The 18,064-nt window shown below is 40.1% G+C and overlaps 1 long non-coding RNA gene and 1 pseudogene across 5 annotated transcripts in view; one reads left to right on the top strand and one right to left on the bottom strand.

Moving 5' to 3' along the window:
- LOC127483244 (uncharacterized) overlaps positions 1-18,064 on the top strand; it is a 211,507-nt gene that overhangs the window by 95,275 nt on the left and 98,168 nt on the right. The window contains exon 8 of one of the 5 annotated variants that reach the window (XR_011378203.1): positions 12,351-12,400. The exons of the other annotated variants lie outside the window; for them this stretch is intronic. This is a non-coding gene — a long non-coding RNA (uncharacterized lncRNA). The remainder of the gene's footprint in view (positions 1-12,350; positions 12,401-18,064) is intronic. 5 annotated transcript variants of the gene reach the window in all.
- On the bottom strand, positions 2,692-4,265 carry LOC100348162 (fatty acyl-CoA reductase 1 pseudogene; annotated as a pseudogene).

The raw sequence follows: 18,064 nt of genomic DNA, 5'->3' as shown, positions 1-18,064 counted from the left end.
ATGCTTCTATTTACTTCTTATAAAAGATAAGTTTACATTTTAAAAAATATAAAGAACAAAAATCCCAAGTCAGTTCTATAGACAAACACAAAAAAAGGAGAGTGCTGAGATATTTCCTCCCTGCTTTCAAATTTCATTACAATTCTCACAACAGCTGGAGCTGGGTCGTGCTGAAGCCGGGAGCTGGGAGGTGGGACTTTAATCCAGGACTCCCCTGTAGGTGGCAGAAACTCAGTTACTTGAGCCACTACCACTACATCCCAGGGACTGTATGTAGCAGGAAGTTTGAATCAGATGCCAGAGTTGGGAATAGGACCCACTGGGATACAGCCATCTTAACCATTAAGATAAAACACCTGTCTCTGCTCTGAGTTTTAGGACTTATCAATGTTGCCCAGTCAAATTTAAATTTAGTCACAATGACATCACAATTTAAAATGCATACGCCAGGGTTAAGAGTGAATGGGGTAAAAGACCCATATGTTTCAGAATATAGCTTTATCGGATGAATCAAATGAAATATGAAATTTATCTATAAGGCTCTCCTGTTGTATATTTGTATAGAAAACCCAGTTAAACAAAGTATGTATAGTAAATGACACCAACAGAACTGATATACAAAACTGTTAAGTTTGACTTAAAGTTGAGTTGGTGGGAATTAACACAATCTATATACTTCTAATGCTAACTTCAGAGCTATAAGTCCAGAATGACAGACATACTTGCTTAGTTTATTCATTAGGCTTATTTTGACAACAGAATTCTGTAGAAACATACAAACAAAATTATAACAAATGACCTCAACACCCTCTTAGCTAGCATTTCTTTAAATTAGATTACATGAATAAAAAATCCAGAAGACATATACTTGTGTGTATCTCAACACCTACCCAAGTTGTACCACATTCTTTGCAAGACAAACAATTCACCTGAATCTAGATATAGTCAGCAGAAGTAAAAATTATACAAACAGCGTGTTTTCTTGGAGAGAGTACTCGTGTATCTTACATGAGCCACTGTAAATCAAAGTCATCATCATTTATTCCATTTTCAGACATTGTCATGGTCTCTCATACCTTATACAAGGTATGGTCCTAGACTAGGGGCTTTAGTATCATTCCAAAGAATATGTAGATATTTATATACATATTTCTTTCAAAATAATTTTTAAAAGTTTTACTATAGAAAGTCTGGCTTCAACATGGAAGCATTTTTCCTTTTCAAGATTATACACCTGCATGGAAGAAGGTCCTTTCCTTTACATTTAGTTTTTCATAATAGTAAAATAAACTTCTTATACATTGCATTTGACAAAGAAAATTAAGATGTAAATTTCCATGTAACTTTTTGTATTATGAACTGACATCTCTAAACATATTGAAGATAGACTGGTGGTGATTAAATATAATACAATTGGATCATTTTCATTAGGATAGTGTGTGTTATGCTTAACAATTTGTTAAGCCAAATGTATGTTAAATGAATAAGTAGAGTTTACCTATTAGGATTTAAAGGGCATTATGATTATTAAAATATACATTACTTTTCTTTCTATAATGTTTTTTTTTTGCTAAAGCTAAAACCACATGCAGAAAAAAATAAATGGTATCTTCAAACTCATTCAACAGTTTACTATTTTATGTGGTCTGTAAATAAAGTCCTTTATATAATTTTATACACAGTATTTATTCATTATTTTATTTTTCTTGAAGGAATTCAGCTTTTAAGGTCAAAATTAGTATGTGTTTACACACGAGGATATTTTCTTACTGTTATTACTACCTGCAAACGCATTCTTCAGTAATAATGTACTTTCAGATTTCATTTAAAAGACAGTATAAGTCTTTTAAGAGTCTTATGAATAAAATTTATAAAGGGAAGTGAGTACAAGCATGGTGACTCAGTCTCTACTCCCACTTCTTACAGGAAATCTTCCTGCTTCAAAACATGAACACAACGTCACAAGACTGGCTCTTATTTGATCATAATGAGACCAAGAAAAATGTATTCCTATTCTTTCTGATACTAACAGTTTTATTTTATTTTATTTTCACTTTCCTTTAAAAAACACATAGCACACATTCATACAGATTCTCAAACCCATTTAGAGCAAGTAGGTTCTTCAGAATAATAGGCGGCCTTCAGATGATGACACTAATCGATTGCTTATAGAAAAATGGTATGTATCAGATGTTTAATCAGAAAACGAAAGATGAGAACATGTCTGTCATGTTTTATGCACTCAGTAGCTTAGAGGATGATGTGAAAATAGTGCAAGTATAATTTTAACAAAACTAAAACCCACTTTAGCAGACTGAAAAATCAAACATTGAAGAATCAACTATCTACCAACTTATCTAGAATCTCTGTCCAAATAGACACTTTTCTTTGTAGTGAATATTTGAATTAGAAATTCACTATCCGTTAAGGCATATTTTATTAATATGTTCCAGAATTGCACAGTCAGACTGGTCAGTGTTCCTATTTTCCCATTCCTGCTCTCATCTCTATTTCTTTCTTCCAAGGATCAAAATGTTGAGTCATGGTTTTGGTGGCAACTGTAAATCTGAGCTGGCATACCACAGTGTGTTCACTAGTTTTCATGAGTATAAACATTAACATGTTACATAAAATGTACCATAACCGATCTAAGATGGGTTAATGTCTTTACAAGAGGTGAGATGACTTAAGTTCATTTTACATTTTGTGCATTTAGACCACCATATACATAGATTTTCTAATGCTAAATTCTTGGTCATCAGTATCTCATAGTGCCAAATGGTTGGGAGTATGACAGAAGTTTGTAACACAGACTAACCACAATGTACCAGACATTTCTTGCCAATTGTGATCTTGCAATAAAAATGCGCCAGATCAGAATCACAAGAATAGTATTAAAGCCATAATGTATGTTCTGCAATTTGTTAGATGCTTTCTAGTAGCAGGGAGGCCAGACGTTTCTTCATTCAGCACATATTTCTTAGTTCCCATGCAGTAGTTCTCTATGTACGCTGCCTGATGTAACTGCTCTACATCAATATTGAAGGTCTTTTTGTCTTCAGGATTTAGTTGATTCGTTAACATTTTCACATTGTCAGTGTTACAAACCCAAGAATTACTTGTGAAATAATCAAGAAACACTATAGCTTTATGAAGACAAGTTATGGTTTTCATCATCCTTGAGCTTCTTCCAGTCATCCTGAGGTGGATATCATCCAGGAATGCTGGGGCCTTATGGCTTACAGCAATCCAGTAATGATATGAGAGGTGATTGGAGGTTAGATTTACACTGGGCCATCTGAAGGCCTGTTCGAGAGGATTCCTCCTGAAAGTGGAAATAACATGGTATTCCACTTCACTCCAGTGGGAAGACTTAGTGCTGCCTGTTGTGCAATTGTACACCATGATGTTTCTTGGTCTGTTAACTCCAGAATACCAGGCTGCCACAAGACTTGTGTTGACAGCTACATCTACAGGAACAAGATCTGCAAGGGCATTGTGGAGGCACACATTGTTTAAAGAATTCTTTTTCCTGATGCAATGAAAACACTTGGTCCATCAATCCATCCTGGAAAAGGTTCTTCCCAAACCCACGATCAATGTCATTACAATCACCGCTTTTAGCTTTGCTCCTTCTTGTGTCCAACATATTCTGCCAATGCTTTCTTGTGTATGTACGTATTAGGTCTATCTCCTATCAATTCTGGTGTGATATCATTTACTAGGCCATCATCCATCCACTCTAAAGAATCAATCAGCTTCTTGAGGTCCACAGGGGGTGGATACTTCATCAATATGTTTTTGATTGCCATAGGCAAATGCTGTTGATACATGCATGAACACCTCCAAGTTCTTCATTTGTTGTGCAAGGAGAATAAGCTGTCTTGTAGCAATCGCATTTAATGGAACAGCATCTCTTAAATTTTCATTAAACCTTACTGTGGCTGCTCAGTGGGAGCATCTATGATGACCTCATTGTCTTCCTCACTAAGAGCCAGTTTAGATTGAGTGAGTTCACTGTTGATTGCTCTCATTTTCTCTCTAAAATCTGGATTCTCATCTCTCAATTGATCACAGAGCTTGCCGCTCACTTCTTCCACTCCTTCCTGAGGGGTCTGCCCAGCTTCCTGCCTCATCAAAACATGCACTGAATTCACCTTTGGGCAAGACCTCAGCAACTTCCCCAGAAGCACTTTTCCTAGGAAGCCAGTAGCTCCAGTTAGGAGAACATTATTGCCTTCAAACTGTTCTGGGATTGAAACCATTTTGACTGCAGGCCAGAGGCTCGGACCTTGTTCTCCCTCTGGCCTTTCAGTGATGGCTGTGCTGCCACCACACTCTCCTCACTTGCTCTTCCACCATGCCCAACCTATTGTGCCTGACCGGCTGCTGAAGCCATAGAACTGTTTTTTTAACCATGCATCTGTCACTCTGTTTAGATGGGAGAATCCAACCCATTGATATTTATGGTAATTTTGCTAGGTAAGAACTTATATTTTTGTTAATTGTTTTCCAATTGTTGTGTAGTTCCTTTGTTTCTTTTTTTGTACATGATTTAATGACTTAAGGTGGCATGGGTACTGGTGTATTTTGATTCTTTTCTCTTACTTTTTAAAAATTTATCACAAGGCTTTTCTTTGTGGTTATCACAAAGCTTGAATGAAGTATATTATATTTATAGTGATCTGTTTTAAACTAATAACCACGTTGATCATATACACAGGCTCTACACTTAAAATCCTTTTCCTCCCAATTTGTATTACTAATGTAGTAATTTATTTTTATACTGTGCATATACTAACAGATTGTTTTGACTATAGTTAATTTTAGCAGAAATTATAAAACTTTTATATTTATTCTTTAACATTCATGCTAGAGTTAAAAGTGATTTAGATACCACAGTTTTAGTGTTCTGAATTTGACTATATTCTTACCTTTACAGTGAATCATGACCTTTCATAGTCTTTCATGTTGTTAGTTGGCGTCCTTTTATTGCAACTTGAAGAACTATCTTTAGCAACATGTGTGAAGCAAGTCTAGTATTAAAGGACTGTCTCAGGTTTTGTTTGGGAAAATCTTTGTCTTTCATTAATTTCTATATGACAGCTTTCTTGGGTATACTATTCTTTGCAGGCCATTTTATTTATTCACTTTTTTTCCAGTGGTGTGAGTCCATAATCCTGTTGCCTCCTGGACTCTGAGAAACACATGCTCATAGTCTTTTAGGAGTTCACTTGTGTGTGATGAGTTGCTTTTCTCTCATTGCTTTCAAAATTCTTGTTGACTTTTGAGTTTTATTATTATTATATATTTTGGTAACTGTTTTTGGATGTTAATTTTTTTTAAAAGTTTTTATTTATTTTATTTTATTTTTATTTTTTGACAGGCAGAGTGGACAGTGAGAGAGAGAGAGACAGAGAGAAAGGTCTTCCTTTGCCGTGGGTTCACCCTCCAATGGCCGCTGCGGCCAGTGAGCTGTGGCCGGCGCACCACGCTGATCCGATGGCAGGAGCCAGGTATTTATCCTGGTCTCCCATGGGGTGCAGGGCCCAAGTACTTGGGCCATCCTCCACTGCACTCTCTGGCCACAGCAGAGAGCTGGCATGGAAGAGGGGCAACTGGGACAGAATCCAGCGCCCCGACCGGGACTAGAACCCGGTGTGCCGGCGCTACAAGGTGGAGGATTAGCCTAGTGAGCCGCGGCGCTGGCTTGATGTTAAATTTATTTGGGATTCTTTTAAGATTCATGGATTTGAATTTTTATCTTCACCTCTTTATTTGTCAAGTTTTTGTCATTATTTCCTTTTGTTTTAAAGATTTCATTTATTTATTTGAGAGTTAGAGTTACAGACAGTGAGAGGGAGAGTTAGAGAGAAAGGTCTTCTGTCTGCTGGTTCACTCCCCAATTTCCCGCAATGCTGGAGCTGCGCCCATCTGAAGCCAGGAGCCAGGCACTTCCTCTAATCTCCCATATGAGTGCAGGGCCCAAGGACTTGGGCAATCTTCTACTGCTTTCCCAGGCCACAGCAGAGAGCTGGGTTGGAAGTGGAGCAGCCGGGACTAGCACCGGCACCCATATGGGATGCTGGCACCGCAAGTGGAGGATTAACCTACTGTGCCACAGCACCGGCCCCTTGTCATTATTTCTTTAAAACACTGTCTTCCATTTCTTTCCCTGTGCTCCTTCTATGGCTGTCAAAATCCATATATTGATTCATTTGGTGGTGTCCCAGAAATTCCATAAAGCTTTCTTCACTGCTTTTCATTCTTTTCCTTTTTATTCCCCTGACTGGTAGTTTCAAATGAACTGCACTCAACCACAGATTCTTCTGCCTGATTGATTCTGCTGTTGAAGCACTCAATGAACTTTTCATTTCAATTATTTTGTTCTTCAACTCCAGAACTGTGCTTGATCTTTCTTTATGGCCAAAATTTCTTTAATGAATGCCTAATTTTGTTCATGTACTGCTCTCCTAAATTAGGTTACTCATTTACATTCTCTTGTAGCTCACTGAACTTCTTTAAGGCATTTCTTTTGAGTTCTTTGTCAGGTAATTTGTAGATCTACATTTCTTTAGGTTGTTTATTAGCACTTTATTCCTTATGTGGTCATGCTTCCTGAATTATTTGTGGTCCTTGTGGCCTTTCATTAGGTCTATACACTTGAATAATCAGGCACCTCTTCCAGTCTTCAAAGGCTGGCTTCAGCAGATAAATTCCTTCACCATTTTGCCTGTCCAGATTCTGAGTGTGCTGACTGGCAGGGTTCATGGACAGCCCTGCTGTTAGAATACTCAGCTGGGTTATCCTTATTCCTTATTTGGTGGGTAGCCTTGGTGTCTGGGTCAATGGGTGCAGGCTTAGGGCCTGGTTCCATAGGTGTAGTACTGGATCTGTTGATTCAAAGATTGAGATGACTGGGATGGTTCAGGTGACTGGATCTATGGGGAATGAGTCTTAAGCCTGGGTCTGTGGGAGCTTAGCTGATACTAGGCAGACCTGTCATCTGAACCCACAGGAATGGATTCAGATGAATCCACCTGGGTTCTTGGTCCTTGGAGATCAGCCTGTGGCCTGAGTTATGGGGAAAGGCCTGGTGCTGGGGGATGGGCGTGGTTGGAGCCTGGGTTCCCAGAGAGTGTCATGGAGGCTGGAGAGCCCTTGGAGCCTGGCACCATATGGGCTGGCCTGGCGCCTGAGGTGGGCTCGGGGCCTGGTTCTGTGTGGGCTGGCTTGGCATTGGAGTTCACTGGGGGTGAGCCTGTTACTGATGTCCACAGTGAAGTTGGATGCTCACTTCACTTGTTCTCATCCTTACGGAGAATTTCCCTTTCTGCTCTGTGCTATGAGCTTGCAGGAGGAACTAACTTGGATAATGTGAAGCTGTCCCTCCTCTGCTCTTTAATGAGTATTTTTTTTTTTTTTGCTTTTACTCTGGTGCCTAATCTCTCATCTGTATTCCTTAACTTTTATGAAAGTACATTTTTCTGTGGGTGGTTGTCCAAAATATTTGTGTGCTAAGGATCACTGGAAACTTTTATTCTGCCCTCTTGGTTATTATCACTCTTGATGCACAACTTTTTTGTGAAATGATGGACAATGACCTACTGGCTACAGAATATTGGGAAACCATGTGATCTCACTGGTTGGGCTTCTTTTTATTTAAAAGCCTCTGTGTTTTTCTGTTTCTTTTTTATTATAAATATCTATGTGGCACTTGTCAGAACTCATCAAGTGGACCATGACATGGGAAGGACTCTAGCTGACTTTGACAGTCCACTTCATATTTTTGTCTAGAGAAGTTCCTCCCTCTCCATTCTGGTGAGAAAGAAAACGTTGGGCTTATGATCTGTAATGGCAACATGCTTTTAAATAGTGACAAGAGATGGAGAGATAGAGAATTGTTTTCCACTTCTATTTGCATGTCTTTTTTTCCTACCTTTTAAAAAATTTTATTTAAGTTATACTAGTTTCATGGATTTTATATATATAGATTTAGGTCAATTGTATTTCTAATGAGGGAAAAACAACCTAGCAGAGGTCTTTCAACTCTCTCCACCAAGGAGTCTCCATTTTTATGTAAATTGCATTTATGTAATGAGATTTATTCTCTATGTTCTCTAACAGACTGTGCTATGATTTGTCTCATCTAAGATATTACAGAAAAAAATGAAAAGGAAAATATCATTATGTACAGGAGGAACAGCAATGATTTTTTCTGTTCTTGATCATAAAAATAGTATAGATAGATATCAGTGACATGCAGAGCAGACATTCAATGTGTGGATTTAATGGATAATTAGAAGTAAATATAAAGTTTGAATTATATCCTAATAAAGCTGCTTATCTTTGTAGTATTTATTCTTCCAGAGTTTTTAACCACTTTGGATTTATTTCATGTTGACCTTCAGTCAAGAGGCACATCTTTTAGACTCTTGTCTCTGTTTTAATCTTGTGACAGGCTATGTTATTCCTGAAAGATGCCCATATTGTTATAACGTATGAGATAGGATTTGTATTGGAATAACACAGGACTAAATGTCTTTGCTAATCAGTAATCAGAGTCTTGTATTTATGTCACATAGGTTCCTCCTTTTATGAAGGCACAGTGCTGTCGTAAATATCTTTTATTCTGTTACCTTTTCTTAGCAATAAGTTGAGGAGGTTTAAATTTCTTTTCACTGTGCAATAGGAAGTTAAGGTACAAAAGTGTTGTGATCACAGTATTGATTGTGTTGGTGGTAACCGGAAGAGCAGGAGCATGGGGATGACAACAGAATGACATCTCTGAAGTCAGGACACAGAGCAGAACCCCAAAGAAGCTAACTTTAGCAGTTTTCTCTTTGTGATCACTAGACTTGGATGGATTTGAAAGTTGGATATTTACAACTTTATGGACACTCTTCTAGGAACCTAGTTCTTAGGGACACATTGAACTTGCCTAAGAAGAAACATTTAAAACATTTGAAATACACCTTAATAAGTACAAATGAATCTCATGTGTTCACTAAGATGATCTGTCACAGACTGTACCTGAAACTCTAAGGTGAGCAGTGTGTTCTAGTAGCTGGAATACCTTACAGATACATTACAAACAAAGATTAGAAACAAACGAACAAAAAGTGACTTCTCAGGTCTACGAATAATTTTGTCTCCAGTATCCTTTGGAAGGAAAAGATGTCCCTAGTGGTAAAGAACCTCTTGGAAATTACTAAGAGTCTTGGGAGCCTACACAAAAATGATGATCTCCAATCCTTAACTAAATGTATGCGGCAGGAAGGCAAGAAAGACCGATGCACCTGGTGAGGAGTCACTCTGTTCTCCCAGATGGCTGTTGCTGGAGTTTGTAAATTTGTGCTTTATGTGGAAGTAACTCAGTAAGTTGTGCAAGCAGACGGAGACCTCTGAAAGGAAAGTGCTCTACCCTGTGGTCAAGGCATTTTGTTTCATTTTGTACCAACTGTTCTTTTTCTTTGATCGTGGACAGGCATTTCTCGTGGGGATATCCTGCCTCTGATGGCTCTGGTGAGACTTTTGGCAGAGGAACAGTGAGTGGAGTCAGAGCGCCTGGGTTACTTCAGTGAGCGTGAACAGGAGTTGTAGTAACTGAGAGTTGTATTACAATCATACTTTAGCCACATGAAATCTACACCCACTGAGGCTCCTAGGAAGTACAAGGCTACACTCTGTTGCACATAATAAACATTGGCAATAGCTAAGAAAGCCTCCCTAGTTATAGTCAACATCTGGAATGCTTATGTAAAGAGCAAATTAAAATTTTCTGCACCGTGAAACTCCTCTAATAACTCTTCAGAGGAATTAGGTCCAGAAAGTCCATTTCTCAAAAGGAGAAATTTTGTGCAAAAGTGAGTATTATGTATGAGTGAAGTTGATGATGGGCTTGGCTGTGTTCTATCATGATCCAGGAAAGAGAGAACTAGATGGGCCTGGGTCTGCAGTGTCATAAAGGAGATAAGCATCTGTTCCACCTAAGCCTTAGTTTCCGAATCTGTATACATGATTTTGTTGTGAGAATTCATTGGGATTAAAAATACATCCATGATAGTGTGAGACACAGAACATGCAGATAGTCAACTGTGGCTACAATTATGGAAACAAAGAATGAAGCAAGCACATCCTAGGCTAAGAAAAAGTTCTGGCTACCATGAAGTTTATGATTTAGAACGGTGACTCCTGTGTATCTGTAAGTATCTAATGTCCTATTGGCAAAACACCTGGTGAAGTATTACTCAGGGATGCAGGGGCCTACGGGATGAGGAGAAATCACAGGGGGAGGCCTGAAGGACTGGGAAGTTCATATGGAACAAAAGCGGGCAACAGAGCAGGATAGCTTTGTGGAGTCACGGAGGTTGAAGTGACGAAGTGGGACTATATATTAAGCTCCAGTTATGAGACCAAGTGGAAACATGAGAAGGAACGTTAACAGTGGGATTATTTTCTGTTATTTTTTAAAAATATTTATTTATTTATTTGTAAGTCAGAATTACACAGAGAGAGAAGGAGAGGTAGAGAGAGAGAGAAAGGTCTTCTATCCGATGGTTTACTCTTCAATTGGCCACAATGGTAGGAGCTGCGCTAATCTGAAGCCAGGAGCCAGGAGCCAGGGGCCTCCTCTGGGTCTCCCACATGAGTGCAGAGGCCCAAGGACTTGGGCCATCTACTGTTTTTCCAGGCCACAGCAGAGAGCTGGATCGGAAGTGGAGCAGCCGAGACTCAAACTGGTGCCCATATGGATGCCAGCACTGCAGGCAGTGGCTTTACCTACTATGCCATAGCACCGGCCCCTCTGTTATGTTTAGAACCTGCTAGCAGTAGGTGTAAGTGGTTTAAGTTATTCAGGACTTGATAGACCTGTGGAAATATTAAAGTCACCCTCGTAGATAATCCCCAGGAAGCACGGTGTTGGGCTGCTGATCTGGCACATGTGGATTCCCTCTGGTAGGGGACAATGCAAGTTCTTCCACTCATCAATGGGCCTCGCTCATTGTGGAGTTTGATGGGGATTTACTCCATCCCCAGCCTGACTTGACATAAACCAAGCAGGAAAACCCCATTCTTCTCGTCATTCGTATGGCTGTTTCTATTTAAGCCAGCTCCTGTATTATGTTTCCTGGCCAGCGAGACTAATTTGGGGCAGCCTAGTTACTGCAAATCGAAGGACATCTATTCAATGACTGTCAGAATGAAGTCCATCTGTATCTTGTGAGATGGAGAAATGGCAGTTCATTTCCTATGGCCATGGCCAGCTGGCTATAGGGTGGGGCTGACTGTGAGGAACACTATCTTCTTTATGACAGCAGAGTAGAGATCAACTCTGAAGCTTACCCTGACTCTGAACTTTCCAATGCTATAGGCTAATACATTTCTGCACTATTTAATGCAGCTTGACATCGTACATAATCGCAATTGTGAACATATCTTAATGCTCCCGGTGGGTGTGTTTTTCTAAGCAGACCAGATCTCAGGAGCTATATCTACCCACTGCATATGAGAGTGCTGGTTTACACTAATGGACCACTGGTAGGGCTGTCTCAAAGATAAATGAAGAGGCACAAACACTTGTGCTGCCCAGGGTTGAAGAAGTTGTAGGGGGAAAAAACCCTCACTTTTGCAAAGATGGCAGCTAGTTGAAGGGCTTAGTAAGGAACTTGATTTTGCTAATATACCAAAGCAAAAGAGCAACAACTATAACTATTTGTGAGGAAAAGAAGAGGTATTTTAATAGCTGGTTTTATATCTAACTCTATCTATCTATCATCTATATCTACCTATCTATCTACCTACCTACCCATCTATTGTACATAGAGAGACAGAGTGAAAGAGCTCCTAAACATTGGTCCACTCCCAAAATGCACTCAACAGCCAGAGGGTTGAAGCTGAGAGCTTTGATATTTATATGAGTCTCTCATGTGGGTGGCAGGAGCCCAACTGCCTGAGTTATCAGAGCTGCATCCCAGGTTTTGCCTTAGCAGGAAGCTGCAGTCAGGACTTAAGGCCTCTAGAAATCCAGCCTAGGCACTCAGATGAGGGGCGTTGGCATGCTAGTGTCTTAGCTGCAAGGCCAAATGCCTGCCCTTGGCCTTACAGTTTTAAACTGTAATCCCCTATTTTACACCAAAGTTTCTGTATAGTGCTTCAAACACAAAAGCCTTGGAGTTTTGGTGTCACAAAAGGAGTACTTATGAGTTTTACATCTGGGTTGACATGGTGCAAAATAAGATTAAAATGATCCATAAGCTGAAACAGCAGCTCAGAGCCAGAGCTGAATCGAATCATGAGATCCCACCCTTTTGAATGCTTGCAGTGATGAGCTCTCTCCCCACGTACAGGTGCATCGTGCAGCGAGTCAAGCCTACTTTATTGGACTGACCAAAGACAGGTTTGTTTGTTTTTGGTGAAAACATTTGGGTTACATACATTTCAGTGTACATATTTTTCAAATTAAATGGATACCAATTTCCAGTTTCAATTTAGAGTTGGCAAGAAATGTTATTAAATTAAAACTAGCAATTTTTTTAAAAGATTTATTTGTTTATTTGAAAGGCAGAATCACAGAGAAGCAAAGGTGAGAGGGAGAGAGAGAGGTCTTCCATCCATTGGTTCACTCCCCAGATGGCAGCAATAGCTGGAACAGAGCCAATCTGAAGCCAGGAAACAGGAGCTTCTTCTGGGTTCCCCATGCGCCTGCATGGGCCCAAGGACTTGGGCCATCTTCTACTGCTTTCCCAGGCCATAGCAGAGAGCTGGATCGGAAGTGGAACAGCGAGAACTCAAACTGGTGCCCATATGGGATGCTGGCACTGCAGGCGGCAGCTTGACCTGCTATGCCACAGTGCCAGCCCCACAATGTTGTTTTTAAATACTTTATCAGTCATGTTGTTGTTCTTAAACCTTGTGACTTATGGTTTGGATGGCACACGTTGCATTGTATAGGGGATACACATTTGTCTATGTTCTCATTCTGACTGTAAGCCCAGTTTCTGTGTTTCATATTGAGGAAAGAAGCTACAGCTTTGTGGACCTAATCTTCTGAAATTGGGTTTACATCATGCTAGAAGTAACTGAATTTATTCTGTTAAGTATAAGAGGGATAGTTTTTAACTAGAACCAAAAAGTCAGAAAAGGGAGATGTCAGAGTTTCAAAGTACAGCTTTTCAAATTTATTTTTAGATTTCATAAAGAAAAGAGAAGTCAACTATAATTTGCTATAGAAAAGAGAAACCAACTTCCATTTTTTTACATTATTGACATCACACAATGTATTTTTCCATAGCAAAATGTATGTTAAAATAGAAATGAAAGTTATTTATTAAGCAAGTCCAAATTTAGACCTTGTAGCAGGAAATAAAAAAGAGACAAGACTAAGCCCTGGTTATATGTAGTCCAGGCCGAAAAAGTACTCAAATTCCTTTTATGCAATCAGGATTGTGCTCAGGGTGCTACAGGGGTGGTGTGAGTGGTAAACTGAGGCCAGAGGGTGGTCCTATCTTGTCACCAGAGCCAGCCTGAAGCCACCTCTGCTTCTCTCATTATTTCTAGTACCTTTTGGACTCTTCTGCCTGATCCCCAAGCCACTTCGCCCTGATGGGTGGAGAGTGGAAGGCAGGCAAGAGACTGAACACCAAACAGAGATGGATTAAACAAGTATTACTGCATCCATTCAAGGACTCTAGTGAGCCCCTGAAATCCAAATCCCCCAAAGGCCCAAAAAATCAGGGAGTCAAACCTGTGGTCTTGGAACTCAATCTGGGAACTCAATAAACAGAAAAGGCTAAAATAATAATGTAGAGAACATTTGTGTTCAAAGAACAGATATTAATTGATTTTATTTATTTTTAAATTTTTATTAATGCAAAAAGAACAAATTTAATGTATTTCATAGATACATTTTGTTTTAAAATTTTTTATTTTATTCATTTGAAAGAGTTACAGAGAGGGAGGGAGGAGCCAAGATCTTCATCTACTCGTTCACTCCCCAATGGCCCCAATGGCCACAGCTGAGCCAGGCCAAACCCAGGAGTAAGGAGCTTCTTCTGGGTCTTCCACGTGGATGCAGAGTACCATGCTCTTGGGCCATCTTCTGCTGCTTTCCCAGATGCATTACCAGGGTGCTGGATTGGAAGTGCAGTGGTCAGGACTTAAACCGGCACCATGTGGATGCCAGCATTGCAGGTGGCAGCTTTACCTGCTGCACCACAATGCCAGCCCACATAGATACAGTTGTAAGATATCCATACTTACCTCCTTCTCTCTCTCCTTTTCTCCCTCATCCCACCCTCCTTCGTTCCTCTCTTTCTTCCTTTAATGAGAATCCTTACATCAATGTTCATCAGTGATATTCTATAGTTTTCTATTTTTTCTGATTTTGGAATTAAGATGATGCTGGCCTTATGGAAGGAGTTTAGGAGGATTCCCTTTCTTCCACTTGTTTCGAATAGTTTAAGAGGAATTGAGATTAGTTCTTATTTAAGTGTTTGGTAGAATTCAGCATTGAAGTCATGTAGTCTGGGCTTTTCTTTGTTGGAAGGGTCTTTATAATTGACTCATTCTCCATCTTGGTTATTATTCTATTTAGATTTTCTATGCCTCAATTGTGGTAAATTGTGTGTATCCAAAAATTATACATTTCTTATAGATTTTCCAATTTGTTGGCATAAAGTTATCTGCAGTAGTTTATGATTTTTTTTATTTCAGTGGCATCAATTTTAACAACTCCTTTTTTATTTCCAATTTTATTTACTTGGTTCTTCTCCCTCCCCTCTTTTTTTGGTTAGCTGGGCCAATGGTTTATCCATTTTGTTTGTCTATTTATTTATTTAAAAAGACCAGCTCTTCATTTCACTGCTCTTTTTATAATTTTTAATTTATTTTTATTTATGTTTCAATTTCTTCTCGACTTTTAATTATTTCTTTCCTCCTACCAATTTTGAGTTTTGTTTGTTCTCCCCCCCTCCCCCCCCAACGAGGCGGGGCTGTTTATTGGCAACTGTGGGCACCCGCCGCAGCCACAGGTCCACCGCTCTCCGGCCGCAGGAAGCACCAGGCGATGAGCAGCATGAGCGACGGCTCCCGGGCAGCACCTTCCATCAAGGCCGCTACTGCTGCCGGCCCGGTGACTGCGCCACCGTCCAGCGGGACGGGCTGGCTCTGCTGCAGGAGAACCGGATGGGGCGGCCGGGCGCGTCCTCGTGCTCGCCCTCGCCGACCTGGGCCGCGGAGTGCAGGCTTCGGCTCGCCCGGCCACCAGCTTCATTGTCCGGCCCGGCCGCCGGCGCGCCCAGCACGCAGCTCATCTGTTCTTGTTTTTATAAGCCTTGAGATGTGTTGTTAGATTATTTATTTTATCTCGTCCAAATTTCTCGATATAAATTCCAATTTGGATTTCTTCTATGATCCACTATTCATTCAGGAGCATGTTGTTCAGTCTCCATGTGTTTGTATATTTTCTAGAGCTTCTTTTTTTACATTAAAAAATTAAATTAGTTTTTTAATAGATTCAGTGTACTTTGTAGATAAAATTCTAAGAAAATATAATAGGGCGGCGCCACGGCTCACTAGGCTAATCCTCCGCCTACGGCGCTGGCACCCCAGGTTCTAGTCCCGGTTGGGGCTGCGCATTCTGTCCCCGTTGCTCCTCTTCCAGGCCAGCTCTCTGCTGTGGCCCGAGTGTGCAGTGGAGGATGGCCCAAGTGCTTGGGCCCTGCACCTGCATGGGAGACCAGGAGAAGCATCTGGCTCCTGGCTTTGGATCAGCGCGGTGCGCTGGCTGTAGCAGCTATTTGGGGGGTGAACCAAGGGAAAAAGAAGACCTTTGTCTTTGTCTCTCTCTCTCACTGTCCACTCTGCCTGTCAAAAAAAAAAAAAAATATATATATATAATATCGCCTTCCTTTCTCTCTGCCTCCATCCCCTTCTCTTCTTTCTCCTTTTGCTTCTCCATTTCTTTTTTTTTAGTTTTTGAGATATATATTTTACATTTATGGTACAATAAAAAGTCTCAATACTTTGCTGAATAAGAAATTTAACAAGTGAAAAGCAAAAAGTCCCTAGTTTAGTGGGAATATAGACACGGACTTTAAATAATAAGTAAATGGAAAAATGACCATTTTACCCAAATACAGTAAATTTTAAAGTAATCACAGATCACTAAAACTATAGTAGTATAACATTCTTAACCACTGGTTTCACAAAGGTATGAAACAAGGTTTTACAAAACTGTATTTGTAGCAACACTAATACACACAGACATTTCTTTCTTTTTTTGTTGTTTTAAAATTTTAGCTCCCACATATAAGTGAGAACATGTGGTATTTGTCTTTCTGGGTCTGGCTTATTTTACTCAACATAATGTCCTTCAGTTGTGTCCATTTTGCTGCAAATGGTAGAATTTCATTCTTCTTTTATAGCTAAATACTATTCAATTGTATATATATAGTATATATATTATATATAGTCTATATATATAATTGTATATATATACATTTATATATATACACCACATTTTCTTTATGCATTCATCTGATGATGGACACCTTGGTTGATTCCAGATTTTGGCTATTGTGAATAGTGCTGCTATGAACATGGTGGTGCAGGTGTCTCTTTGATTCATTGGTTCAAGTCTTCTGGGTACATGCACACTAGTGGGATTGTTGGATCATACGGCAAATCTATGCCTAGTGTTCTGAGAAATCTCTGCACAGTTGTCCACCAGTGGCTGCACTCATTTACATTTCTGCCAACAGCGTGTAAGTGTTCCCTTTGTCCACATCCTCACCAGCCTTTGTTACTCTCAGGGTTCTGGATTTTAGCCATTCTGACAGGTGTGAGGTGATATCTCATTGCTTTTGATTTGCATTTCCTTGACTGCTAGGGATGTTCGTGATGTTGAGAATTCTTTTCATATGTTTGTTGGCCATTTGTATTTCATCTTTTGAGAACTACCTATTGAAGTCCCTTGCCCATTTCTCAACTAGATTGGTTTATTTTTGTTGTTGAGTTTTTTAAGTTGCTAATATATTTGTCAGTTAGGTGGTTTGTAAATAATTTTTCACAATCTGTTGGATGTCTCTCTCTCTCTCTCTCTTTTTAATTTGACAGAGTTAGACAGTGAGAGAGAGAGACAGAGAGAAAGGTCTTCCTTCTGTTGGTTCACTCCCCAAATGGCTGCCACGGCCAGTGCCGAGCTGATCTGAAGCCAGGAGCCAGGCGCTTCCTCCTGGTCTCCCATGCGGGTGCAGGGCCCAAGCACTTGGCCCATCCTCCACTGCCCTCCCAAGCTGGACTGGTAGAGGAGCAACCAGGACTAGAACCTGGCGGCCATATAGGATGCCGGCGCTGCAAGCGGAGGATTAACCAAGTGAGTCACAGTGCCGGCCCAAGAAGTCTGATGTTAATCTAATTGGTTTTCATTTATATGTAACTTGATGCTTTTCTCTTACTATCTTTAGGATTCTTTCCTTGTCTTTGACAATTTGACAACAATATGCCTTGGAGACCTTTTTTGGTTGAATCTGTGTGGGGTTCTTTAACCTTCCTCTATCTGGTTGTCCATGCCTCTTTCAAGTCCTGGGAAATTTTCAACTACTATTTCATTTAGCAGGTTCTCAGTGCCTTTTTCCTTTTTCCCTCCTTTAGGAATACCTATAATATGGACATTCTGTCATTTAATGGTATCCCATATTTCTCATAGAGTTTCTTCATTCTTTTAAATTATTTTTAAAAAATATTTATTTATTTGAAATCAGAATTATACACGGGAAGAAAGAGAGGCAGAGAGAGGGAGAGGGAGAGAGGGAGAGAGGGAGAGAGGGAGAGAGGGAGAGAGAGAGAGAGAGAGAGAGAGGTCTTCCATCCACTGAATCACTTCTCAGATGGCCGCAATGGCTGGACCTGGTCTGATCTGAAGCCAGGAGCCAGGAGAGTCTTCCAGGTCTCCCACATGGGTGCAGGGGTCTAAAGACTTGGGCCATCTTCCATTGTTTTCCCAGGCCACAGAAGAGAGCTGGATTGGAAGTGGAGCAGCCAGGACTTGAACCAGTGCCCA

This window comes from Oryctolagus cuniculus, chromosome 8 (genome assembly GCF_964237555.1).
Source record: "Oryctolagus cuniculus chromosome 8, mOryCun1.1, whole genome shotgun sequence".
Taxonomy (NCBI): Eukaryota; Metazoa; Chordata; class Mammalia; order Lagomorpha; family Leporidae; genus Oryctolagus; species Oryctolagus cuniculus.
This window is presented reverse-complemented; position numbering and strand designations above follow the sequence as displayed.